The sequence below is a fragment of the Mirounga leonina genome, unplaced genomic scaffold (genome assembly GCF_011800145.1).
Source record: "Mirounga leonina isolate KUSES-001 unplaced genomic scaffold, KU_Mleo_1.0 Mir_168, whole genome shotgun sequence".
NCBI classification, from domain to species: Eukaryota; Metazoa; Chordata; class Mammalia; order Carnivora; family Phocidae; genus Mirounga; species Mirounga leonina.
Window position 1 is genome coordinate 28,156,243 of NW_023270426.1, and position 4,479 is coordinate 28,160,721.

The 4,479-nt window shown below is 40.2% G+C and overlaps 1 pseudogene; it reads right to left on the reverse strand.

Annotated features, from left to right (window-relative positions):
• Positions 1–2,770: 2,770 nt before the first annotated feature.
• Positions 2,771–3,914, reverse strand: LOC118017113 (annotated as a pseudogene).
• Positions 3,915–4,479: the final 565 nt, after the last annotated feature.

Here is a 4,479-nt window from a genome sequence, read left to right on the forward strand (position 1 = left end):
AGTGTGGATTGCACATCCATTATTCCCTAATTGCTTAAGTGGACAAACAAAATTTCCTTAGAATCACTCTGTTGCTGCTCAGAATCCACACGGGCTTCATGCCCTTGTCCTCACTGTTGTTGGGGATGAGGAGCTTCATCAGACTTTGACAGTGGTCCTACCCTGTTCAGCCAGTCACCAACTTTACAAAATGAGAAGAAATTATAAAGTCAAATTTGGGGAGAGAGAGAGAAAGGGAGAAAGACAGGGACAGAGACAAGGAGGGAAGGGGAGAGAGACAGACAGAGACAGGAAGGGAGGAGGAGAGAGAAACACACAGAAGTACAACAAACTTTTATTTCCACATTCAGTCTACTCTTAAAGCTTATTTTATTTGGACTTCAGTTGTACCAATCTTCATTTTTAATTGCTTTGTTGAAGATAGTCAATTTTTTTCATGGTCCAGCTGATAAATCTTCACAGTATGTGGGTTTTGCAAAGTTGTAAATGGCTAATTTATTTTACATTTATTTTTCTGCCAGGGTTGAAGGGCCATATCTGACTTTGCATTTGGCATGAACTTTTAGCACCTTTTCTATGACAGCATTTATTCTTCTCATTGACGTTGACTCCATCAGAAAGCTCACGAATCTTAAAAGCTAGCATTTGGCAGTTGATTTTATCCTCCTGTTATGTAGTATGTGCAGAGGTGCACCTCCCCCAGCCCTCTGTGAGAACTGAAGAGCTTCCCCCAGCTGCTGAGGATATTGGTGGCTCACCGCACTTAGAAGCCCTTTCTGGGCGATGTTATCAGCCAAAGGTCAAGCCCTCTGTCTACAGTCTGGACACACCCTACCCTGATCAGCACAGGCTTTTGAAAGCTGGGCCCTTTGCCTCAAAGGGAATGCCTTAGAAAGGCCATCCCATTTCCGTGGGACTGACTGAGGCCTTTCTTGGGACTAAATCATAGGTAAATCTTCTCTTCCCAACTCTAGTTCTATCTCTTTCTCAAATGTGTTGATCTTGAGAGTGTTCCTCAAGAAGCTACTGTTTTAGTATAGGTTTTATTATTATTTAGGTGTGAAGGAGATGATTGCCACTGTGAAGATAGCTTGTTACTCAGTTCTCAAGAAGAGGGGGCCCACCACACCATGGTGGGCAACACAGGGAAACACTGGGGTCAGTCAGGAGGCAGTGGGAGAGGGAGGTCCTATGAGCAAGAAATATGACTGGGATCTTCAAGGGAAGGAACAAATGATGTCCACTGACTGCCATAGAGGTAGCACTTATTCGCCCAGTTGGGGGTATGGATTCTGAATTGTTAGGTTTGCATTTCAAAGAACACTTCAGGGCATCTGGGTGGGCTCAGTTGGTTAAGCATCTGCCTTCAGCTCAGGTCATGATCCCAGTGTCCTGGGATTGAGTCCCACATCAGGCTCCCTGCTCGGCGGAAAGCCTGCTTCTCCCTCTCCCACTCCCTCTGCTTGTGTTCCTTCTCTTGTTGTGTCTCTCTCTGTCAAATAAATAAATAAAATCTTAAATAAAAATAAAACTAAATAAAAAGCGCACTGGTAGTCAGTTTGGTTGCTGTCTCTAGAAATTGGGCAGTCCCTCTAGTGTTGGGAAGGCCCCAAATGTCAAAGCATCAGAATACAGAAAATGAAAGACAGGGCTAAGACAAGTTCCTACACAGACATCTTCATCTCAGATTCTGTCTCCCCGGGAACCATATCTAGGGTGTCTTTCATCTCTATATCCACAATGCATGGTGTGTAGGCTCTTAGTTCTCTGAATGTTGTATGAGTAAAGGCTTAATAACTGATTAAAAAAAAAAAAAAAAGCCCTAATCAGTGGCATTTGCCAGTTTGCATGGTGCAGTGCTCCCGTCATGGCTAACCTCAAGCCATTATTGATGTCACTGCAAGTGGAGCTGGGGAGAGATGCATATAGTCAGTCCTGGGGAGCCAGTGGGAGCTGGCTCCAGCATATCACTGGCACCTCCTCAGAGAGAGAGAAGACATTTTTATGAAGCACTTTCACCAGCTAGAGTATAACAAAACGCTACATCACTAGGACTTAATGAGTTTTCCTACTAATTCCTTATCTAACATTTTCCACATGTTGTAGGTTTACAACCTGATTTTCTCCAGGGTTTGTTCTAACATAATTTTCAAACTGTTTAATAACACAAGCAACTTTGTTAAGGCCATACTTTATTTAAGGATTAATGGAAAAAAAAGGGCAATGTAATTTGTTTTCAAATATTTTTTTAGAAGTCTGCACTCAAAAATCATGAAGAGTTGGAAAGACTCTTAAATCACTAAAGCTTTAAATATACCTAACACAATCTTGTTTGTACAAAAATACAAGTTAAATATAAACATAAAGCAATCATGGTAATTTTATTCAGATCTGTTTCATGTGATCTCCAGTTCTATATAAAAGTTCCTCAGTTCTGTTATTTGTGAGGAGATCAGTACCAGATTGAATTACTATCTGTTGGCATAGAGCCCTAAAAAGCTTACTTCAACATTAATCTCTCACATGATTAAATGCATTTCCTAATTAGAGATTACTTAAATGTTGGGGAAAACAAATGAAAAGGGCAGTATGTTCATAAACCAACAAATAACATGGCTGTAATGTATCATAGAACATAAAGAAATACATGTGTAAATAAACGTGTTGTATTACATACACATATGATGCCTGCTTACACGTGTACCCACACACCCACGTGTGCTCATATATCCAGTCATAAAGCAAGGCCTAATGTGATGCATTTTCTGGCTCATTCTTTAGTTTTGCACTTTTTCTTCATATGTGAACAGCTCCTTGCCATCCTCCCACTCTTGAAGGCAGTATGGAGAAGATCATGACCAAATTCTTCAAGGTATCTTTTTCTCACGTGCAACAAATTTCTCTGCCGTGTCCTATGTAAAGATAATCAGCCCTTTCTGGGCCTTTTGTTGGGATTAGCACCTGCATCCTTGAAGACATTAATCCCAAGTCCACACAGTACCTGAAGGGAAAATTCAAGGATTTCCTTGTTAATTTCTGGAGCAGAGCTCCACCAGCACCGAAGGAAATATTTTAAAACTCCAGTTTTGGGTTTTTGTTTTGTTTTGTTTATACTTTCTGTGATTTCACGTGAGGTCTATCTATACCATCCCCTTGACTAACACTAAGATAACATGGCAGCAGCTTGTTGCCCCTTGAATTCTCAGGAAAGGGAATTTCTTACCTAAAATATCTAAAATCTTTAATATAGTGTTAAGAGGATTTCAAGAAGCAGGTCTAATTATGAGTGGTGCCTCTGTACAGTTTGATAGATCTTCATCCCCTATTGTCTCACACATGTATTATAAATGGTATAGCTATCCCTGACTACAAATACAGGCACTGATGAAAACTGTGTTACTCTGTGTGCAAAAGCATCTTTGTCATGGTCTTTCCTTCAAGCTGTTGTGATACTATTTACTGCCAATGGAGCAGAATAGCCTGGAACAGGATCTTTTCTTCCATATTTTCAATTAGAGCAATCCCTGCTACGTACGTGTTCCTGTGAAGTTAACCAAGCGAGCAGACGCTCCTAGCCAGCGGTGTCTTGGAAGAAGACTCCCCTGTAGCCAAAACCATGTAACTTTTATACCATCTGGGAGATCGCAATTTTCTAAGAAATATTTGGCCAATATTTTCTTCTCCACTCTAGAATTTGTAGTCACTGTGATTGGATACCAGGACTGAACAAGAACAATCTCAATATGCTTTGCAAGCCAGTAACACTCTGAATCTGTGTTTCCTACTGTGAAGAGAATATTTCCTCTGGCAGTGACAGAACCCTCAGGAACAGCTTTTATTTCTCTTGGAAGATGTTCATCATGTTTCTTAAGAATGTAGTTCTATCCCTTTTCATTAAAGACACCATCTTGGAAAGTTCACTAATCTTTTATTCTGAAATGTCTCTTCTGCTGTTCATCCTACCTAGTGAATTTTTTTTTATTTCAGACACTGTCCTTTTCACTTCTGTAAGTATGATTGGGTCTCTTTTATATCTCTAGTGCCTCTACTTAACTCAGTCTTTCTTCCAGCTTGTTGAGTGGAGCAGCTGGAGTGCTGTCAGTGTATTTTTTCTTACCCTGCAAGGTGGATACATGGTGTTTGCTTTATATTACATATATTGCATTATATTACATTGGTAAATTTTACATTTCTATTTGATGTGCTTTTCTGCATGTGTATTGTATTTCAAAATGAAACGTTAGATGGTTCAAGAAATCATATTAGCTCCAGACTCAAAACATCCCAAATTCAGATATTTCTCATCATTTCCACCATTTCTATCCTGATCCAACCCTTCATCATTCCTTAACCTGACGATAGTCAACACCACCCCATTGGGCTTGCTTCTTCTGTCCTTGCCCCTTCAGGCTACTTTGAGCTCATAGGCTAATGACATTGCTTTAAAATCCAAGTTGAATCACAGACCTGTACCTCTGA